Consider the following 24,923-nt stretch of genomic DNA (forward strand, 5'->3'; position numbering starts at 1 on the left):
GAAATTACGTAAAACACAATTTTATTTTTTTTACTACGTTTTTTTGTGTGTGAGGAACAACATGCTCTTCCAGTTGAACACATTCTAACTTTTAACCACTGTTTGCCTGTGCTCAGGAAACACATGGATTACTCTTATATATCAAAATATATATTTGTCTGTATAGTATAGATGAATCCATATTCTATATTCAGCTATATACTCTATATTCACCTATAAAATATCCATGAATATGCTGTCATAACTTGCAATTATTTCAACATAATTTTAGACCATTGCCATAAGAGAATATTACCGAGAAACTGAACTAATTCAAATGAGAGAGAAAATTTAAGTGAAGAAGCCATACTGGTTTTCTCCCCGGGAAGAGCCGTGGTCATTTTAGACAAGACTAAAAAGTTCAGTCTTCTCTAATACCAAATTTTGTGATTTTTTTCTCCTTTGCAGAAATATTCAGTCAAAACATTTTGGCTGCAACGAAAGGGGTTAACAACTGTTAATGCCTTTCAACTGCAAAGATTTACATCACGATCATTTCTTCACTGTGAGAATTTCATGTCTTAGAAAAGTATCTTAATTTCAGATTGAATACAATGGTTCAGCACTATAATTACCCCCCCTTTCATTCTCTTATGGAAAGAAAATTCATAATTCTTCCTGTCATTTTTACATATTATACTCATGTCATCAGTAGTTTTAAAGTTTCTTTTTTTTAAGGTAGTTACTGGTGGTATAATAAAAGAAAGAAAATTAATTTCCTGTAGTTTGAATCAAAGTGCCCCAGTGTCTCAAGACACGATGTTATAGTAAAACTGTAAAGTTAATGGAATATTAAAATCTGTCAGTTGAGCTTCTCAGGGAAAAATAGTTCATCGTCTGAGGATTGAGAGCGTGATGGTAGAAGGGGGTATGTAAATCACCAATTAACTGCTCAGAATTAAAATGCGAGAGGACCTGTCCTTTCTGTTTACAGAAACGAGAGCTGTATCACAACAATCAAAAGCTCCTTCTAATTTTTAGGTAAATAACAATTACCGATTCCTTTTAACTATCATATGGCAATAAGAGTGTTCCAAATACAAACAGTTTTTCCGTGCCTTTGCTGGAGTGATTAAAATGTTGAAGGCATCACAGCGAGTCCCCGAGCTCCTTGACAGCTGTCATTGCTATTGAACACAACTATAACAGCCAGAGAGAGCTTTATTGGTAAACTGTTCTGCGTTGCCACAAAGGCAATCTCGCCGTTTCACACAGGCATCTGTTGCCATATTTTGGAGCTTTATTCCTTCCCTCTCGGACAGAGCCGGTGATTTGGTGCCATGTGCAATTTCTCCCTCTTTATCAATACCATTTGGTGAGGTTTGTGCCACCAGGGCTCAGAAGGTTTTGTTTCCAGGAAAATGAGCAAGGAAAATACATTTTTGCCAAGTATAATGGTCTCTTTCTGCGCCAGTCATGTGCAACAATAGAGCCGAGGGCTTTTCAATAGGGAGTGGTGTGACTTCAGTGTTTAAATATAAATGCACAGAGTTTTTATGAGAAGTGCTGTACCCTTTCAATTTACATCTTTTTTATGGTAGGAAGAGGAGAAAGCTTCACCACAATGAGCTGGAGCTTCAATAAAGACAGCTCCGACGGCCCCCACGTCTGGCCACGCGCTGCCGCACAGTCGCCGCCATCGCTGCCCCTGCCACAGGCAGCCCCTTCTCCTCGCCTCCTCCAGCCGCGCTGCCCAGCTTGCCACCACAGCTCCGCGCCTTCCAGCCTCGCAAACCCCCGGGGCAGAGGGAAGCACATTTGCTCTACTTTCTATATTTTACAGACAGCACGCTGAGGCAGAGCGAAATAAGATTACCGGCTCCAAATCCCCCAGGCAGTCTGTGACAGGGCTGGGAACTGAACCTCAGCTCCCCAGATCCCTTCTTCAAGGGGGTGGGAGCGTTCCTGACCTCTCTGCTGGCCTGCCCCAGAACCTCACCTACACTCCAGGCAAACCAAATGTCAGAAGTCCCCCAGTGGTGGGTAACACTGCCCTACGTGCTGTCCCCAGCTCAGCCACCTTCTGCAGGTCCCCACATACCCCAGGTCCCTTACCAGCACATCCCCAGCACACAGCAGCAGCTTCTTAGACTTTTCCAGCACCAATCCCAGGCGCACGTAACACCTCTTCCTCCCTCCCCCACGCCTTCTCCCCATTTGGAGAGCAGTGCAGCTGCAGGGCTGCACCCGCAGAAGGTGGCCTTGGGTAGCAGGAGGGACACAGTGTTCCAGGGAGCAAAGGGAGAGAGGCTGGGACAGGACCTGGGATTAAGCTGCACTGAATATTCCAGCCAGGGAAGAAGTGATGGAGCCCAGCTGTGTGAAAAACATTTGGATGTTTGTGCTGGATGCTCCTGGAATGATAACCAGGTTGTATGGTACAGTTTTCATCTGCGAACAGCTGCAACACTTCGTGGCTTCCCCGGCTCAGTGGAAAATGGGAAATCAGGAAAGAGTGATGTCAATCACAAAGACAAGGACTACTGCACTATAAACTATGTATACATCTTTGGGTGCTGAACGCAGTTAATTGCAACCTGTATTTATACAGCTCTAATAACCCACAAAGAAATCTTGAGAACAGTGTGATTCAAACAAACATAAAAGTTATTTTTATTCTCAGTCCAGATAATGCACTCCTTCAAATCTCTTTGCACAAAGCAATAAGCAATTCTCTTTTCTGAAGAAATCATCGCCTGAAAAACATTTCTAAGTTAGAGAATTATGATGCCTTTTCTATGTTCTGCACCTTTAAATCTGTCAGACTACTACTATCCATTTTAGACTTATTGTGTTCATTCACGTGTGCAGACACACACATTGTGTCATGGAGACTGCAGCACGTTCTTTCCTGTTTCCTGTTTTTAAATATAGGATAAAAGTTATTCGGATTGCAATGATCTATTTATTCTTTATTGAAATATATAAAGCTTTATCCGCCAGTGCAATGAATTCGTGTTTGAGGTGCGGTGTGAGAGCTGCTCAGCAGCACAAAGGAACACCAGAACTAGAGCTGGTTAGAAAATAGATTTTCTGCCCTGCAAAACAGCCCAGGATTTCTTTGTCTTTGTTGTTGCTGTTCTGAATCAGGGCAAAAAGCTACATTTCTAAATGTTTTCACATGGCGCAGTTCTAGGGGAGGGAAATTATTTTTTGTTTGATATATCAATCCTCTTCATTTTTATGTAAAACACACACTTGAAACCAAAAGCATTTTATAGCCTCACATTTGCACTTCAGAAATGACAAAACCCGGCACACTTGGATTCCCACTAGGTTCCCGCTCCCTTTTTCTTTGTCCAGCCCCATTTTGTGAGGAAGGGCCATTTTGACAAAGTATCATTTTCTACATAGGAGCTGTTTTTTCAAAAGAGAAAAAAGAGACTAAATTCAGGTAAACAGAACGCGCCCTGAACAGCTAAAATTGTCTATCTGCACAATCAAAATACAAGCACGGGGCCTTAACGTTCGCTCTTCCCTAATTGCCGAGTAGGGCCAGTAACTTCTTACAACCTGCAAGAGGTATCTCCATATTTTTAGGTGCTCCCAGGAGATCCCCTAACCCCGACTTTCAGATCTATTCATTTCACTGTTACGAAGCGTCATCTTAAATTTCAGACTATCTCAAACAGCTCTAGGAAATTCAACACCATTCCAAAGAATCAGCCCCACATTGGGTTAAAAAAAAGAAAGCGAACAGAAGTACTGCTGCATTAAAATAAATGGCTAGCAAGTGGTCTAAATAAAGCATTGCTATCTGATGCCTGAAAACAGATTTGACTGAAAAGGTATGCTTTCAGACTAAGAAAGCAGAAAAAACTAATTAGACAAGAAGCAACCGTGAACAAACATGTTAGCAGAATCAATAACTGGAACTGATCAGCTATTTCTTTAATTGTGCCAGCTGGGCTCTAGCGATGTGCTTAGAGGAGCATAATTACCCGTTCGGTAGTACGGCAGAGTTCTTTTTCTTTTCCTATGCTTTTATTCACCCTCCTTTCTCTTCTTTTACGTTAGGAGCTGGTCATATGCCATTAGAGAAAGAAAAACAGGGTTGAGAAATTAGTGGAAAACGGGCCATCCTCATACGTAAGATGATATTATATGAATAATTAGAAGTAGCCCTGAACAGTTATGCCAAACGTGACCTAATAAGAAAGTGAGCCATCAAGGAAATGTAACTAATTTCTTAATGTAAAAGGACATTGTGTGTGCTGTGTGCAAAGCAGCACTGTAAAATAAAATAAAATAAAATAAAATAAAATAAAATAAAATAAAATAGGGACCGTTCTCTTTCATATTTCGACATGCGTACCAGGGATTGTTCTAATTTGTAAGGCTGTGACTGATCCAGGCACAGAGTTCTGCTACTGAAGCGCTGAAGTCCACGCTGTACAGCTGCCTGCCACTATTAGAAAGAAACCAGGACAGACATAAAATAAAGCACAGAAAGGAGAGGGAAAGCGGTGAGGAAAGAGAGAAGGGGCTCACTGATTAATTACCAAGCCAAAAAAAACCAACCCACCCTTCCTTGACTGATGTTCACCCGTCTTTAATTGACAGCAAAACAAAAGGATTTAATAACTTCAAGGCTCTTATGGGCAGCTCCATGGAAAATCCATAGTGGTGCAGAGGAAGCTTGGCTTTTTTGATCTATAGCAATGGCTAAATGGGTCTCCATTAGAGCAATGGCTACCCCGAAAAGTGAAAATTAAAAAGTGAAATATACATTTAATCAGCAACAGGCTAATATATCAAAAGAGTCGGCCTATCCCAACAAGGGGCCTGATTCAAAACACATTGACGTGAGTAGAAAAAAGATTCATGCCCCACAAAAGCTTTAGCTCAGAAACTTGTCCAAAGCTGATCTAAACCCTTTATACAGCTGAAAGCCTCAGAAAACCAAGACTGGTCCTATTTTCTGGTTGTGGGCAGGTCACCTCCCCATCATGGGAGCAGTGCTAATTGGTGACATGACCCAGAGCAGCCCAGTGCTGTGCCGGGGGGGACCCCGCCGCCTGGCAGGACTGGGCAGGCAGCTCGCGCCAGCACCCAGCCGGCTCCGACCGTGGCATCGCCTCTAATGCCAGCCACTTCTGCTTCCTCCCTCCCTTTTGCGTGCACCTTCCCTCAAGCTATAAATTGCACACCCAAAGGGAAAACCCCTTCAGGAGCACGGCAGGAAGCTGAAGGGAACTAGAAGGAAGTGGAAAAGAAGTGAGAAGCTTTGGGATTGAGATGCAAGAACAGGCACCAGTAGCTCCCAGCAGCCTTAACCCACAACCTCCGCGGGCCAGAAAACAAATCAGGGCTATTTTCCCAGCAAAGCCATGGAGGGATGCTGCACACTAGGGTCCCTACAGCTGGGGTTCATCCTCAAAAGCCGGCAGAAAGCATTCAAGCAACAGCAGTCCAGGGCTGGCTTGTGTATGCCAAGCAGGCTTGTGTAGGTCGGTATTTTATCTGAGGCAGTATTTCTATGCTTAATTTCATTTTTCTAGCTGAAGCGATTTAGCTTTATTGTGTGGTGCGTATGTCTTTTGATATGGAAAAGAAACTTTTGTGAGGCGATATTCAAAGGGGTCTGCATTTATGTGGGCAGTTACTTCTGGCAGACGTCAGTTCTTTACAGAGAGGAATAGCAGGATTTAGAGCTAATTAGGGAAATTATAAAACAAAAAGGTATTCTCTAACAATGAAAGATTCTTCAATCAAGATCAGTCAATCATCCTGACAAGGAAAATAATTTAAGATTACTTGGTGAGAGAATAAAAATGTGTTGCATGGGGTTAAGTCCCAACAACGTTTGTGTTATCTTTTAACATAACTGTCTGTCTAGGCCCTTAGCATTATATAGTACGCATAGAATATCATAACAGAAGATCTCACTTTCATCATTCAGTCTTTCAAAAAGTATTTAAGTTTCTGATCATTTAAATCTGTGCTGATTATTCATCACTACCACATTTTCAGATAGGAGATGCTACATTAACTACTTACTATGGATGATATTCACCATGCTGCTGAGCGCAGCCACGGAGCAAGCCTCACGGAAGCAGCAGATGAGAATGCTTTCTGTGCTCATCCTGGGTACGATGAGCTCCGTTTCAGCACCAAACAGGCCAGCACAAAAGGTGGTCCTGGGGCTGGGCTGAGGGAGAATGAAAGTACCAGTCCTTACCGACAGCTATCAGCCCTGATGCAGGTGATACAGAGTGATGTTCCAAGGACTTAATCCTCAAAAACCCTGATTATGCCAAAACAAACTCAGAAGGGAGAAATTTTCCCAAAATTAAATCAAGGCATTTATTAGATTTCACTGGAACACATTTTTACACTAACAACAGTCCTGGTTTGGCTGTCCATCCCTAGGGCCCAGCTAAGGCTCATTTCCACAGACGCTTTAAGGGATGGGAGGACAGCAGAGCTCTGCCCAGGACCGCCCTTGCTCCAGGAAGACCACAAGGTCCCACTGAAAAACCACCCCTGTGCCCTGGTGAGGTGTTCCAGGCAAGAGAGGACTTTGACGAGCTCAGAACAGCCTGGAGGAGGATGCTTAGGCACACAGGAAAAAGGGACATAAAAGATTCCTCATTCCTCCCTTTCAGCAAAGGCTCCTCTTCACTCTTGTCCTGTGGGGGGTTGACTTTATATACAGGGAGGAGATGCTTTAAAAACTTGGGCAGAAGAGGAGTCCCTGGGAAGCCTCACGCGAGGCGACAGGCAGGTGGGATGCTGGTCTCTGGGTCCACAGCTCAGGAGAGCAGGCTGGCTGTCCACTGTCACCATGCTCCTGGTGAAAAGCAAAGCTGAAGGCTCCGGATCATCCAGCATTCCTTCAGCTTTGTAAGAGCTTAAAGTTCCTCTTTGACTTTGTATCATTGCTGTTTGTATTGGCATTGTCCTCGGAGGCCTCGGCTGAAGTCGGGTCCCCACCGTGCCAGGCACTGCACAAGGATATGGTTAGAGACAGCCCCTCTCCCCGAGGGTTTACAGCCTAACTAGACTAGACAGACCAAATTAACATCATTCCTACTTTCCAAGTAGGAAGCTGTGACATAGAAGGATTTCAACAGGAGTTGGGAACCTAAAAATTTCTAAAATACGGCTTTCAAGCTTTCTGGGTCTCAGAAGCAGAATTAAACTCCATCTTCTCCTACTATGAAAATACAGCCTAACTTTGGAGTGACCTTCAGAGCCCAAGATACAAAGGGAGCATTTGGCCTCATTCAGAGCATGAAACCCGGCCCCGGTCACAGAGTCTGCTATAACAACCTGACAGGATTTTACATCTCTAAATGCCAAGGTGAGCGTTTACTTTGAAAGGGAAAACGTTTTAAAAACCAAAACAGCTCTGAGAACTGTTAAGCAAAGCTGTCATCGGTAAATTATTCCTTTCTGCTGGTATTTTTTTTTCCCCTCCTGTAGTATGATCCGAGAGCTAAGTACAGCAGTCAATATGTAGTAATCAGGTTAATGATTGTCTAATAGCTAAATTAGGAGAGTGACTCTTAATCATGCAATATGATGCCAATAGTCTAGCACCGAAATCCAGACATGAAGCAAAACTCTTTGATTACACTTCATGTTTTTAAAGACCTAATTAACTTTTATAAGACTTCTTGATTTTTAAAATATCTTAAGTGAACAGAGTGTAACATCAAAACTCCACAGAAAGCGGCAAATGTGTTTCTTTGACATAATACTTGCTAGGTCTACAAAGATGGTAGACTTCCAATACAAAACTGTTAAAATTATGGAACCCAGAAACGTATATAATGTTACAAATCTTTTGATATTTGTATTAATTTTCTATAAACCTAAACTCCCTAATAAATATAATTTAAATGGTCTTGCAGAAATACAATCCATTAAGCCCTATGTAATCTACTCCAGGACCGTCCTACAATGAACCCTAAGTAAATTTGTCCAGTTGAAGCTCAGAGAAAAGGTAAAGGGAAAATGGAAAAAAAAAGTAAAATATAGACAGTATAAAACATGGACAAAAAGATAAATGAGCCTATGCAATCTCCATTCTGTGCGCTAATTTATTTGATTAGTCATGTACCGGTTCTATCACTCATATTAGGAAAGAGCTTCCATTAAATTAGAGTGATTTCAAATCCTTTATTACAAATCTGTTGAACTTCTAATGAAATAGGAATACAGAGATTCTAATTTTAAAACAACAAAATCTCAAAATCTACTTTGCTAAAATTACTGACGATGGAACAGGGATACTGTCTGGCCTCAAATAAGATTATAGTTCCTGATACCACAAAAAAAAAAAAAAAAGGTATAAACATCCTACCAGAGAGTTACTTGCATTCTGGATGATCTTGCAGACTTCCTGCCAGAAAAGCATTTCAGAAGCCAAGAGAAGTTTACCATAGTAAAAAAGAAATAATCTGTAAAACCTACATCTAATGCTTACTGAAATCAGTAGGCAGTTGTTTGGATGAATATAGAAAAAATGAGTGCAATTAACGCAGCTAAAGACCATTCTTCTTACTTAGAAAAATAATTCTGTTGGCTTCAAACAAACTAACTGCATGGTTACAGCAAGTGTGATTTGGCCCATTGGTGCCGGAGAGACCTAGGGAACACCATGGCAACGGAGAAAATTGCTTCGAGGGAAGGGGCAGGGAGGAGATTCAACACGCTTTTTCCCTACCTACATATTGAACTTGCTGAAGTTTGACATTCGCTTCAATCATGTCCAGTACGCTTTCCATCGTGGGGAAGCTACAATGCACCCTCTGATTTTACAGGAACTTTGGATTACTCTCCATCCGCCAAGATAATGCAAACAAGATCCTCAGGTACTACAGTATTTCAGAAATCAGATAATGAACTGAAATCATATATCTCATGGATTAGGCTCTCTCTGAATCAATTTATAATGGGTATTTTGCTGGGAGACTGACCCAGATTCCATACATATTTTTTTAATTATTGCAAAATTACTTCAGCCAATTCTCCCATTATCGATGACATATTTGTTCAATATTAAATCATATAGGGAAGAAGAAATGAATGGTGAGGTGTAGGAGTTAGCATTTCACTTCCCCGCACTGACTGCAGAAATTCACTGAATGCTTACACCTACTCTTTATGTGTGATTAGTCTGATGGGTCACTGAATTGCCTTCAGATTACGAGGTCCCAAATTCAAAAGCATTTCTTCTATTATTATTACTTTCAAATTCAGCCTCTGATTTTTTTTTAACAAAGTTGCAAGTCAAAACAGAATTTTATAATATGTTATAATATGTTTTCCCTGGCCCCCTGCCTGCAGTTGTTTGGATAGCTGGCAGAGCGTGGTATCTGACAGTACAGGAACAGTGTGGATAGTTTGCCATTCCTACGGGGATCTATCTTTGGCAATAAATTTGGACTGGATGTCTGTTAGTAGAGTGTGTCAAAACTGTGCCAAAAGCACTTTTGGATGTAGAATAACAATAAATGAGTGTTGCACAGCATTAGTAAAGGAATTCTAATACAAGTTGTCCATCATTTCACAGTAAGTTCTTTACCACATTACTGAATTTATGTCTCATAATAAATTAACCGTATCAAGTACTTCATCCCATAGGTTCAGTAAAATAAACATACATAAGTCTAGGTAACTTCCATGCCAACAGAACAATGCCCATATCCCCACACATTCCGTTAGCACACAACTCAAACAAACACAAGTCTAAAAGCCAAATTCATGGCTGGAGCAGGAGGGCACATTCGAGCGCCTTCTAGCCTGAAGTTCTGTAGAAATCCTCGATTAATGGCATATATAAAAGTTTGTTCCACATTCCGCTATACTGAGTCTGTAATAGCCAATCTAAAAGGGCTTATCTTTATATAGTTTTCCAGTCTGACGCAGAAATATAGATAATAAATCTCGGTAGGAAAAATGTGACTTAATTCCTATGGGAATCATGCCGATACTTTACAGTGCAGCAATCAGTGTTTATAAAACAATAGCTACTGCTCAAAGCAAACAAACAAATAAGAAATGTTGTGTGTTTAGTGAAAAGCCTCATAAATATAAGCATAAGAAAATACCCAAAAGGATTTTGGCATCTCCAAATTCTGAGAACAGGTGTGTTGGTACGATAGGAATCTATGAAGGTGCTGAGGTTTGGTACACATGATGGTACCACCAAATGATCTTTACACACAAGGAGGAACACGTGGCAGCCCAAAGCATCATTATACTCATGGGAAATTTACACTGTGATCTGCAGGAGACAAACAGGACTTCGTTTGGAAAATGGAAAGTCACCAAAATCAAAATTTTGCAAAGGAAAATACACATTAGTTTTAGCTGGGTTTTTTTTTTAAGAATATTTAAAAATACCTTCTGCTCTTTCAGAGGGGAGGACAGTTCCGAACACGCTCAGTTATATCCATGATTAAAGCAAGACGTGGTTAGAAATCTATGACTCAGCTTTCCCCCAATAGCTTTTGTATTTTATGGTCAACAGACATGAGAAACACTTCACAACATTAGCTTTGAAAATGCTGGCCAAGCTCAGGAATCAAAAACCAGTCCAACTTTAAGGAACATCAAGAACTCATCCTTCTGAAGCCAACAGAAGTTACAGGTGAGCCTACTTGCCAAAAAGTCAGATATTTTTAAAGCTGCTTGAATACGGACTGGAAAACACTAGTGTTTGAGCAGCGACTTGCAGGTACCGACTCCCCAGGGATGGCCTGAGTGGTGCACGCAGGAACGCAAATCAGCTGAATCAGAAATGCAGCACATGCTTTTTTTTTCCGCCAAGAGGTGTGTCTTTTGGAGGTGTAGACCAGGAAAGAACAGCACAGGACGGTGGGTTCAAGATGCTATAATTAGCAATGCATTCTTCACAGCAACCTGCCCTATGGACAGCAAAGTTATCCAGAATTTCTGCTGTGCCATGTACAGTGACACATTTTTCCCAACCCAAAGCACCTAAAGGAGGGAATTCTTTTCCACTTTGTTCCCCATGTTTTGAAAACACCGCCCATAGCCTGGGCTCTCAGGAAGACTCACCGCCAATGACTCCACATGCCATGTAACACAGGCTGGAACTCCTCCACCCAGATAAGAGCAGATACCTTCTGAGAGAGACTGCACACTGTAGCTCTCTGAATGGAGCAGCAGGCAGGCATCGAACCAGGGTGCAGCTGTGATTGATGTGCACTTTGTGTGCTTTGTGGCTCGCTTTATGATATTTCTAAAGGAAAAACTTCGGTGGAGTGACTGGCGCGTCAGTTGTGCAGTTTCCATCACCAGCAACGGGAGTCGCACAGCTCAACTCTTTCAGACTTACTGAAAAAGCACACCGTGGGGCACAGCGACCCTCAGCCACCCGTCTCCATCTGGATGGTGCCACCACATGGGCTTGGTTTACCGAACACTGTATTTAGGAATAACAGCTCAGCGCTACATATTTCACTTGTATAGGTGCTTTCCTTTATTAATTTATTGTACTGAGGAGGTGATGGTGAGGGTCGCACTGAGACACCAACCTCAGCAAGAAAGGCACAGTTGGGACCTCCCTCTACAGCTTACGCACAGAGGGTCATGCACGGCGAGTCCAAAGTGGGTAACACAGAGCAGAGGGAAAATATGTCTGCCAGTAATAGCCATCCAGTAGCAACCAGCAGCAGGAACCCACCTGTTATAACACCACCACCACTCAGTGACGAAAATGGTCACAACTTTCACATAACACTAATTTTTCTCTTAGGGGTATGTATCTCTCGGGTCTGCTCTTGGAGCAGCGTAGCTGTGTGCTGACTCCTACTACAGGGAAAAGGGAAAAACATAGTTTAACTCTACATTGGTAATTTATTTTTTTTTTCTTTTAAGGATAGAAAACAGCCTTCCACTTGTAGTAGGCGTAAATGTACTTCAGCAGTTAAGATGTTGGTTCAGCCAACCGAGATGGAGTAATTTTATTTCAATAAATGGTATTTTTCAACAGGCCCAGATGAATATTTGTATTTCTCATAGTGGCTTAGGAAAGAAAAGTCAAAATGTTATACTGTGAAAGCACTCTCATTGCCTTTTCTTTATAAATACTGTCACTTTAATTGAGATACAACTTCCACACTTTCCTGCAGAAAAAGTTATACATTTCTGAAACACATTTTTTTAGTGCTGAAAAACAAACAGCAGACATCTTGGCGAAAGTCATATTATTTCCACTTTTTTGTCTGAACAAATATACTGGCTTATTGTGCCTTGAGGAAAGGTATGAAAGATAGAGTGCTGTGGCTCAGATGTTTCTGAGGACTCTTCCGGACATATATTATAAAGCTATTGGTGACAGTGGAGGGCTGGTCTCAGAGTAGTCCACCTCAGTTTCAAGGTTAATAACTATTTTTCCATGGTCACTCTGTGACCAATTCCTTTCTGTAATATTTGTATTCTGACACTGATTTAAAGGGCCTTTGGTCATACAAACATCCACAGCAAGAACAGATTCTGGAGAAACTTGTCACCGTGCAATAGAAATACAGGTATCAGCAAAATAAGATTTTTCGCCCCAGAAAACGCTACTTCAGGAAAGCACAGTTTGGACAAAACATGCACCCCTATGCCAGGGCTTTTGCTAGTGAGGGTCTGAGCTCTTCACACTCCTGACCCCTCCAGCTGTACTGACAGAGGTCAACAGCAGAGACGCAGCCTAGACTCTACCTTTTCTCCCTCCAGAACAGCAGGGAGAAAAATAAGTCTGCAAAAACGCAAATACATCAAATCAGCTGAGCATTTTGTGGAAAAAGAGAAGGTTAGAGGGCTCTCCACAGCCCCTCCAGGGCATACGCAGTACAAACCCTCCTGTTGTTACCAGCACTTCATCTCCCACTTGCCTTTGCTGAAATCAACGCCGAACCTGCCCTTGCAACCAACTGCCTGCTTTGGGTGCAGAACCACCCCCTGAACAGGATGGCGGGAGATCTAACGGCCATATAGTATGTGCCTGTAATTAATTCTGGATACACGAGCATAAGCACTTCTCTATTCAACGCCCCGGTTGTTCATCTTTCTAGCCATGTGCCGAATTCTGTTCTTGGGCTGGTGTACATTCTGGTCCCTATCTCTCTCCAGTTCAGCTCTCAGTGCATCTGCACATCCACTGACAATGGGAAAACCTAAGCCCTGGTTCATAAATCTAATGCCTGAAAAGGCCACCTAATAGCATTACAAATTTCTTAACACAATTTAATTTGCATACATGTAACTCTTAAAAACTCTGATTTTCCTGACAGCCAGAGCTGATGTGTTTTGATTCTGCTTTTATTGTGTGTACTAGCTTCTATTAGTACCATCATAATAATATATACAGAACGATTAATTCATGAAGTAAAGGCTTTTCTTCCTTTCTAAAAGCCACTTAATGTAAACTGTAAACATCACGAACACTCTCATTCTCATTGAATCATCAAAGTTGTTAGCTGGGGCCGAGAGGCACAAGATGAAATGTCTGCAAACGATGATGGATGACTTTAGGCAGGGGTTGCTCAAATTTGCACTGGAACTACTCCTAGCACCTCACTAGAGTACAGCAAGCTGAAAAGCATCAGCAATCATTCCAGATAGGTTATAACGCCTTGAAAGATCACGGAATTTTTCTTACTTGCAGCATCTTGTGTTGACAGGAATATTAAAAACCACCTCTTCCCAAAGCCGCTAGTCCTTTGCATCATTTATGTATTCAGAATAACCCTGAAGTAAATCTCAGTATTGTTCATCAAGTGTCACAACATCCAGTGTCACAACGCCTCTGATCATGGTCAAACTTGCTGTATTTTAAGGAATTTTCAATGTAACAAATATTGCGAACATAACAGTGTTTTTTATCTACGTGTAATCAGAAATATGTTTTCCAGAGATACTTAATAAGTTTGACCACTTTAACCAGTGATCAGCAAGGTATACAAGAACATGAATAACTTCAAGCATATGTGCTTTACCTCTGATTACAGCTGGGCAAGTCATATATTTAAGTTAAGTACATACGTAAAAGCTTTATGGAAACATGAATTTAATGTATGGGAGTTTGAAGTTGGGGTTTGTTTGGGTTTTTTTACTCCTCCTGTTTGAACCGATTTCTTCAGCACTTCTATCACTTTTGACTGATTATTACCCAATTTATTTTTCATTTAACTTCATACATGCCATATTTCCTTTCAGACAGAACGCTTACTTTCTCTTTAATAGATTTCTGTCTTGAAATACTGACCTATTTACCACTGGAAAGAAGTAAAATATAGGCTCTGGTATAATGTCTACTGAAATCAGTCTTGAACAGGTGCGGGATCTGACACACATAGAAGCCAGTAAAATGCAAATGGTATTTAGTTATTGAGGCAAATGGCAAGCTTTAAAGCACCACCTGTGTATATTTTGCAACATATCATGAAAGTGGTGAGAACCGTCCTCATTTATTCATGCATTAACTTGTGACATTTGGCTCAGAACAAAAAGCTGTAGAAAAGGGTAAGTTATGAGATGTCAGGGAAAAATGATATGTCACACTGTAAGATGGTGCACTTTATATTTTACCGTTCAGTTCAGTGTTATTGTCAGCCCTGTAGCAAGGAAAGGGTCTGCTTGCCGGGGGGAGGACAGGTCTTTTTACTTACACACTGAAAGAGAGAGAGCGGAGTTTTGCTCAACCCGAATATCCTGCAGCCTGACTTTCCCCTCCTCTTTGTTAGATGAACACAAAACCAATTGCCTTTTTGTTCTCTCATTTCTGCAATGCAAACTTTTCTATCTCCCATCTCCCCCAGGAAACTCGGCAAGAGAGAAATACACCCCCTCCGAGAGGCCGGCGTAAAGCACATCGCACCCAAGGTATTAGGTAAGGTCTGTGAGCCAGCGAGGCGGATCCTCCGCCAGTGCCTAACACGCCAGAGGACAACTAATCCCATAACCATCCGTGGCGTGTCCTGACCTCGCACTTCCATTAATGCCACAAACTGCCAGAGAGGCAAACAAATCATCTCCCACGTCAGCATTTTATATAAAGTTGAGCTTTATTTACTTCTTATGTACTTAGACTGTTTTAATAGCTACAGAACCATATTAACATAAGAAATTGCAATGCTGCTTCACTATTTACCACAATGTATTTACCAGTAAGATCTGACAGCTGACAGCTTGTGAATGTGATGGTAATGTAATCATTACATTTATGCTGGATAGAACACGACTTTCTGAAATCGTGTGATAATATTTTCAGACTCAAATGATGGTTTAGGAATAAAGACATAAGTATTTGTTTATGAGTAATCTATCTTGAATATGTTCATTAGTAATATTCCTGAAGGCTTCCAATAAAAGTTATTTGAGATTAATTAGAACAGAAGCAGCTAATTTGTCTGCCCGAGTGGTTATCACATAAACCCTGATGTGAAATAGCACCTAAATAAAACAAATATAAACCTGCCACAAAGACGGAACATGCTGTCCCAAAAGGCACAACAACTTATCTTGTGTAATTGTCAGTACAGTCAAGAAAAGCTGTTCTAAGGTTTGGTTTTCAACACCGGATTATACAGCATGTCCAAACAGAGCAAATTAAATTAAGCTGCATCTAAATTAGACTTCTTCCAATGGCAAGATTACTTTACATCAACAGACACATTGATCTGCATTAGCAGCATCTACTAAAGATGACAGCAGAGCCAAGAGGAGGATTTAGAAGGCCACTCTTAGATCTGATCCGGTTTCCCCCAACCTTAAAATAAGACCACACGCAACTCACTCTCATTGAGTTCAAAGGACACCGACAAACCCCATTGTTCTTGTAATACTCCAATGTTTTCATGGAAAAGTTGCCTGTTATAGTCTATTCTGTTCAGCTCATGTCTTCTTGACATAAGCCAAATCTCTCTATTACTGCCTTTATTTACAGAGTACTTGAGCAGAACTTTATCACCTAAAACCATGTCTAGTGTCTCAGCGCAATAAAGTCTACCATTAAGAGATCAATGTCAGTTTATACACTTCTCATTAAAGCAGTCTAACAAAAAGAAAAGCCTTTAAAAGTTTCTGCTCTTGAGCTCATTTTTGGATATAAAAAGATGACGCAGAAGGCTCAAGTTTGAAGATTTCCCTGATCCATCCTTTCAAGACCTCTTTGTACATCATGCCAAAGTAGTAGGGGGCAGGGGAGGGAGAGGGGAAACCATTTTTCTGTGAGGGACCCTCCAAATCTCTTTTAAGGATGCACTTCTGAAAGTTGCATCTGTAGCTCCTGTTGGCTTCAGCAGGAATTTGAGGCTGACAGCCAAGAGGGTCTGAGGTGGATCTTTTATGAAAACCAAGGTCTGACTTGGGGAAGGTGGGGCTTTTCGGAAAGTAAATTTTTTCACTTCGTGGATGTCTGAATTTACTTCTCTAAAATTTGCATATATGCCAAAATCTAGGCTGCCAATAATTGATGATCAGTTCTGATCATTGACTCTGCAATCAACAGTATTGTTAAAATGAGGGCAGAGTAAAGGAGCAGGGAGGCTTGGGGGATGCAAGTAATCCTGACCAGGTGCTTCCCTGTGTTCAGCTGGTGTCGGCGGTGTGATGTGCACACAGCAGGCAGATGCCGATGACTCGAGAACTTGCCCTGCTGTATCTCGTTAACAAATCCACGGTAAATAACCATGAGCCCCTGAGTGATCTACTTTTTAATTTCTTTTCACTTTTTGAAGACAATAATTAAGAAGGGGGGGAGGGGGGATTGCATGTTTTTATTAAAGTACGGAGTCTATATGCTATGTTTTGGGGTGAGAATCATTATTGCTGCCTATTCAGAAACAACATCATGGAACAGAATCACAATAACAATTTCTTCAATCTCCACATTATCAAAATAGATTCAGCCTTTTGTCACAAATCCACATTTTACAGTTGCAGAAAAACCTGACGGAAATGGTCCCAAGCACGGCAACAGACTGTGACTGAAACATGTTTCCGAAATTTGCTGTATTCTGGAGGAAATCACAATATGGTAAGTGGTAGTCTATGAATGTCATGGAACTGTTTTTACTTTATTTTTTATTTTATTTTAATGGGGAAGAGATTGAAGTAAGAATAATATCTGTGACAGTCAACCACAGCTTTTAATGAAATAAGTAACTAGGTTCAGACAGGGCAACTGACACAAGACTATTCTCCATACTAATTTTAATTGAGGAGCGTTACCTTGTTGGGGGTAAATGCTCCTGCACCTGCTTGTGTTTTGAATAATGAACCACCCCACCATCATTCCAGTAAGTCACTGGGACATTAGCTGCTGCGCTTGGACTGGTTTAATCTTGATCTGTGTTTTTCCTGTCTGCACTGTCACTCCTGACAGCACAAACCTCCGCACGGGATATTTATAGGTGCTTTCTCAAGGATGGCTACACTATGCCTTAACTCAGTAAGCAAGCCACAATCAATGAAAGTACATTTTTTTCCTGGGTTAATGGATGCTGTACATATAACAAGTTTTGTTCTCATTTTCTGGTAAGGTGCTGGAGGTGAACCGTGTTGCATGGACTTATGTCTCATCAAGCATGATACAAAAGCAAGACATAATGACTAAATGCGTCACAGGTATCATGCCCTGTTTTCTTTAAAATTAATGGGGTTTTTGTTGATTAAAGTTTCACCTGACTAACATCCTCTTTCTTGTACCTATCTTCTATAAAGAATACAGGTAAGATGAGGTCAGCTGCTCAGAGTTAATTAAACAGCTAGCTGACTGCTAAGTATTATTTAAACTATGCTAATGCCTAAATGACCTTATAACATTGTTCTTGGCACCTTGAAGCCCATAGAAAAGGTAGGTCCCTCCCCAACACCCAACAGATGTACCGCAGGTGAACGTAACAAACAGGCTGGGAGCTAGATGTTTTGCATAGATGATAAAGGCACAAACGTATTGTGTACTGAATAGTAGAGAATATCCACCAAAGATCAGCAGATTGGTGTAAGATGAAAAAATAAGGGAAAATTAGTTTGCAGTAAATGGTTTGCCTCTCTCCCGCTAGCAAAAAATCTGCTTTTTATTAAGTACAGAGCTTCATTATGCATCTAGGTAATTGCCTGAATAAATCTGGGACAGACAGAAAAGTTAAGAGCTATTGGAAAGTTAATTTGAACATTCAGCGGTGGCTCAGAAATATTTTCTCCAGTTTTGAAAGAGAGGCCTTTCCTAGTAGACGGAAATCTCTCTTCATCCAAAAATAGGTTAAAAATCACCCAGGAGAAACGTGCGCAGATGAACAGAAGGTCAGTCTTGCCTCAGTTCTGTCACCCCCTGTTTTGTATCATAAAGAAGGAGGTGGCACAATACGTGAAAAGAGAAAGGCATCAGAAATCCTGGCGGGAAAGTGCAGGCAGCCTGCTTTAAGGGAAGAGGGAGAGTACGGACGGGGCTTTGGCCAGAGGAGCAGCTCAGAAACATGCGGTCCTCGCTCAGCGGGAGTCAGGCATTGCTGCACCAGGGACACACTCCCGACTGCAAACATAGCAATCAAATACACACCAGAGTTTTCTCCCCAACTTTGCATATTCCAGTGACAAATAACAATCATTTGCCAGTGTCTAAATCAGCCATTATGGGAAAATAATGCTATATAACTCTAAGACCTACGTACATGAAAATTTAAACTATTATGATATTCTTCAATAAAGTTGTTCATTATATTACTAATGAGACAATGGCTGAACCGCTTAGCGTAGAAAGGCGACAATCAGGTGAACGGGGGGGCTGTCATCAATAATTAATTGTGTATATTTGGAGGTTTGATTATGAAAAAAAAAGAAGGAAAGGAAGAAGATAAGAATCAAATTACAAAACCATGATCAGAAAGCGAACACAGTGCTGACTTGTAAATAAACCAAGAAAATCAAATCAAATATTCTTCTGTGCAATGGAAAGGATATTGAAAACAAACAAAAATATGTATAGTCTCAAGAACTAACTGAAACAGAGTGAATCCTCAGCAGATTTCTTCTAAGAAAAAATACAGTACTTCCTGACTTAGAGGACAGTATTCAAAAGGATAATTAAAGCAGTTCATGATGAGAAGTACTGTATAAATATAAAGACACGGTACTGGTAAATAATGTGCTCTCAGAAATGTTGTTTTTTATTTTCTGTGGAACTTATAAAATTTTCACTCATTTGTCATCTCATTTTGTTTCAAGGAGTTACATTTGTAACAATAATTTTATTAAGCACATTCAGAAAAAGCCTCTCTGCAACAGGAACAATGCATCATGCTGCATCTCACAGGCTACAGAAAAATTATTTTCAGGAACAAAAATATATCCTATGCAACATTTTCCCATCAGGTTATTAGCATAAGCACATTGGAAAGAAGAAGAAAATGCTGAGTTGGGACATGGAACAGAACAGAATTTAAGCACCGTCTTAACTGCGTTTCTGCTTTGGGACCTTAAGTTTAACTTTTTTTTGTTGAAGGAATTGCAGATTATTGTGGGACCTATGGAAAGCACGCCAAGATTCATTCTGGATTTAAGATAACTTTTGCATCTGCAGACGTAAACACAAGGTCTTACTGGTGATAAATCCCTCCATGGTTTAAGTTAGCTCCTCTGTAACGGCACAATGTCTCTGAGTCCAAAGAGAGAGAGGGGATCCTTGGGCCAGGGTTACCGCTGGTCAGAGCGGGTTTTAGCAGAGGAATGCTAGGTCTCGATTCAGAAACTGTGCAAATGATGCTACAGGGAGTCAATCAGTAAGAGAGAGAGAGAACAGCTTGTCCCCCATTCTAACAGTTGCGGAAACCGGCACAAGAGACAGAGACCAGACTGCTTCCTTCTGCAAAGGCAGGATTTGCAAAAGCCCATTAAGGAAGGCAGCCTGGGAAACTGCAAAGGAAGAAAAGGAGTGCATAAAAGATGATGAAATTGGCCTAGAGCTCTCTGACAGAAAAGATGCCATTTTCTCCAGCCCTGCTGGAAGGAATATTTTCCCTTTGGTTTAAAATTAGGCTTCAAAGCCTTGATATTTGAAATGCATAGCCCCATTAAGATCGCTCAACTGTCACTCACAGAGATCCATCCTCCTGTAATGTCTGCATATTCGCATGGGCTTTTTGACATGTTTCCCAAAAGGCCTGGGTACCAGATGCGCAGGCTGGCAGGCAGAGGCTAGCTCCAGCAGGGATTACGCACCGGATTACAGCTGTGCTCCTTGCAGGCGGAGCTTTAGCTGCTAATCTGCGCTATGGGGCTGGGCACTGCCCTGCCAGGGGCACACGCTGAATAATTTCCCAGAGGAACTCTACTAAGCGCCCTGTCGTTAGCCTGGGCGTCCATTCCAGCGGTCACTGTTCTTCTGGCCACCCAAGTATCTAAAGGTGCTTCATCAAGCCGTAGCTGAAATCCGAAAATACACACATGTTTTTTTAAACACAACTGTGCTTTAATTCCTTTTAACTCTACAGACAGCACACAGCTGTTCTGAGCTAATGGATGTTACTTCCATTGTAAGATTGCTTGAAAATATAACAGATCATATAATGGCAAACGAACAAATACATTTTTATCAACCTCTGAAATGAGTCATTTATCTTCTGGGCTATGCACTGAATCATGACACCAAATGATAAGTTTTATCTCTTTTACTGTCAAACTCAATCTCAGTCAAGCCCCAAATTGCTGAGAACACAAGTGAAGAGTAAGCTTTACTCCGGAACGAAAATATAAGAGAGGCTGGCTAGCTGGCCTTTCCCTAAGTGGCTTTAATCTTTGGGAGGTTTGGTTTAAATGAAAACGTATGGCAGTGTCATCCTCCGACAGTCAAGCACGAGACCCCAGGACAACTCCACTGGCTGGGAAGGTTATCAGCAAGCAGAGTGCCTGTCTCCCCTCGCTGCCTTCACCTCCTTACTTTTCCTCGAAAAAACATTAACCGTTCTCCAGTCACCCAGTCCCACTCTGCTATTCAGTTAAACACATAAATTTCCTTTTATTACCTCTTTTAAACAAATCCAACTTTCCATCATACTGTACAATTAAAACTTAATTTTGTGTTAATCCTTGATAAACGATACCTAATATAAAGGTTGACCCCTTGGAACAGGCTAACATTTAAGGCTTTGATGGAAACCAAGTACTTATGACCTATAAAGCAACAGCTGTAATATCTTCACTTAACTCATGGATAGCTGGCTCTTTTAAAAGACATTTTATTACAAAACTCAATAATTTCCTTCTGAATTACTTCAGAAAGGTCATGAAAATTTGACAGTGACAAAGGTACCCCATACTGACATCCTAAAAATGACTATTCACACCAAAATAGAAGCAACACAGCAAACATGATTTTTAGGTGTGGGGTGCAGCCCCTGGCGCTAGCCATCCCAGGAAACATACTTCAGAAATATGAAGTTGAATTTACGCTCTTGTGGTGAACAACTTAAGATCTACAAAAATTCCTCTAAGTCTATCTTAAAATAAATATATTTTAAAAAATCAAAGACCGCTGACATGGAAGTAAGAGCCTGTGGCAGAAAAGGAAGTGAAAGAAGATTTATGGTAGGCTAATTTCATTTGAAATAACCTGTTTTCAGCCAGCCGAAGAAAACAGAACCCAAAGGAAATTTAGAGGAAATAACCTTTGGGTCAATTTGATATCTGTTTCACTGTGTGTGAAGAAACATCCTTCACCAAACCTGCACCCTCTAGTCATAGGAGAACTGATAATCAAAAGCAATGTGGAGGAGAAATTATTGATTGCCATCCCCAACAGCAACGGACAGTCATGGCTATTGTATAAAACCTGCAGGCACAGCACTCCCCGACCAGCCACGACACACAGTCTTCTGGGGAGGGTGAGAAGGTGGGAAGTGCTCTGGGGCCGCGGATCTCAGGGAGATCGCCATGCAGATACTGCTCCTCCCAGCAGCATCGCTCTCCCCTACCAGCTCTGCACCTCGACTTCCCTCCTCGCCCGGGGCTTGCTTTCCCGTCCCTCACTCTCTCTTTTCTCAGTCAAGAAAAGCACGGACCAACCCCTCACTGCAGTGGAAGTGATGCTGTAACACCAGCCTGGCAGGCAGCTGATGCTAAGCATGGACAGACCCAAACTGCTTATTCCTAAGTATCCACAGGTTCATTAGGGCATGGGGCTGACTGATGGATGGGGTGGGGGAGTAGCTTTTATGGGACAGAATCTCCGACTTTTCCATCTTTGGTCGGCACTATATTCCACATATAGGCTTGGTCGTGGAGGGATGAGAACTCCTTAAAGATTCTGCTCAGCGCACAAAGCATGGAAGAATCCAGGAACAAATGTTTTATTTTCATAAGTCACAATTTTAAACTAAGAATATTGCTTCTTGTTTTCCTCCTAAGGATTACATAAGTGCTTGGACATGATTTAGAGTCCAAAATATTTTCTGATGACATTTTCTCTGTGTGTTCCTTTACTTGTAAAATAACAAGTAAATAACTTATCTAACTTCTGCCAACAACACCAGAAGAGAAACATTCTCCTGCTAATTTATTTGGTTTTATCTGCCTGTAGTTTCTACAGAAAGCAATGTCACCTGTGATCTATCTCTGTTATAACCTCTTGTGGCAGTCTGTTTTGCATTTTTTGCCATAACCTTCCATACAAAATCGATCTGTCATGAATAATAGAAGTGCCACCACGTTATGTATCTCCATTTCATAACATGTGATTCAATATCAAGAATGTTGGCTTTTTAAAAAATCCATACCGTTTTAAAATGGCAAACCCTTGAAAATATTTTCAATCTGGATTTTGAGTGCTGCATAAGTCATGGCAAAACTTCTGATTAACTAAATGGAGAAGAAACGTGGATCCACATCAACGGGGAAATGCCAGAATATGCAAAAAATTATTTCAACGAGTCTGCGCAGGAAACACCAAGAAACAGGTACCATAAAGCAAAAGAAAGCAAGAACATTCCACAAACTTCTAATGAGAAACACCCAACAGTTGTGCACTTAGTCTGAGATTATGTAAAGTAGCTCTAATTATTGATCTCAGTTACATACCATGTAATTTTCAATTTTACCTACTTTGTAAGTACTGCTTCATAAAGAGGAAGTAGAGTGTAAGCTATTTTAAATCTAACTATTTCTGAAGAGGAAAGAAGGAGAGGAAGAACATCTGAAGTAAGGTGCCAGGTTCTGTGTGCTTAAAAATAACTCCGGGCCAAATTCTCGGCACGTGCAGCAGAACTTCATTCTTTCCAAAGATCCAATTCCAGTTGCCAGACACACTAATCCTGCACTGATCATTAGCCATCTACCGAATAAAGGAATTTGGGCTCGAGTACCAAAATTCCATTTCAGGTGATGCCAAAATTTCTATCCTGAAAGCCTTTGTTCAAATACAATTTAACCTTGATTGTAGTTACTTTGAGGACAGATGTGGATAGGAAGCGTCTCTTCCACAGCCTTGCCTCAGTTGCATATCTTCTTTTGCATGAAGGGATTTCCAAGCCATACCTGACTTCTGCGGGGAAATTCCTAACTCTGTGTAAGTGTCCTTCTCCCAGGGCCAGGGTTATACTTCTGGAAGTATCCCAAATGCATATGTGATTGGGATGGGACAAGAGAAATGGGACTGCTCACCCTTCTCAGTAAAAATAAATTATCGAGCAGAAATCTGGGGAGGTTCACTGAATCAGACTCACTGGGAAAATCCAGAGAGCAGGGATCTCACTCTGCATAATCCACACCAGGTCACAGCTGCAATCCATTGTCTAGCCTGTCTCCCTGATCCCACCAACCTCGATTTCTTTTCTTCAGGATATCATACCTTCCTCCACAATTGTCTACAGAGCATCCTTCCAGAAAATGTGCAGCTGAATTTATTCTGGCAGAAAAAGGAATTGATCACGGTTAGTCTGTTAAACTACTAAAGAGTGAGCAGCATCACTCCTCCTTTTGCTCTTCCAATTGTTTTTTTAGAAGATGACAAATAAAGAGAAAGAGAAAGCGCTTTTTGGTTATCTGAGAACCTACCTTCAGGAGAGGTTTCCAAGGTCTGGATAATACATTGCACAGAGCCTCTCTACAACTGAAGAAAATGACTGAAGACTCACCTCTCTCCCATTTTCCTGCTGTCTGGTTTAAACAACCACGCTCAATGGTTGTTGGTTGGATGGTTTAGAGCCCATTCTGAAGCAGCGCCATACCTTCCCCATGAAATGTCAGTGAGCCCGAGGCATTGTAGCCACTCCGAAGCATTTTCCTAGATCTATTTCTGAGCTAAGCAAAGCTACACCAGTGTTTGTGAGAATCAAACTGACCGCTGCAAACATAAATTATAAACGCTTGATTCTGCAGGTCCTAGCTAGCACAGACATGATACAAAGAGTTCTAAGCAGCATGGTAGGGGATGAATGTTCAGCTTAAAAATAAAGGATTCTCTTTTACTGTTTCTTTGTAATTTTCTTTTATAGCATCAACAACCCTACTCCAAATCAAGCACAAGTTTTACTTCTCCTGTCTGATAAAGAAGCAGCAGGACCATGTTTCTTCTACGAGGCCTCACCACCCCTAGACCTCTAACCCTTTCTACCTATTTCCTTTCTCCTGCAAAAAGTAGAGGAAGATGGATTTTAACAGCCCTCTTACTCAGCCCCTGAGTAGCCTCCTGACTTCTCACTGCACAATATCTACCATCTGAATATTTCCACGCACAGTTGTGATCCCGATTTCTCCACACACATCTGTTTCTTCAGGTCAGGCATAGAAAAACTACCAACCTCCCTCCCCGCAGCAGACTTCCAGTCAGCACTGTGTTCCGTCCTAGGAATTGCACGTGTGAATTATGCATACCAATGGGCATATATTTTGGCATAGCAGTTTAAAAAGTCAAAGAAAGCATG

This window comes from Rissa tridactyla, chromosome 6 (genome assembly GCF_028500815.1).
Source record: "Rissa tridactyla isolate bRisTri1 chromosome 6, bRisTri1.patW.cur.20221130, whole genome shotgun sequence".
Lineage (NCBI taxonomy): Eukaryota > Metazoa > Chordata > Aves > Charadriiformes > Laridae > Rissa > Rissa tridactyla.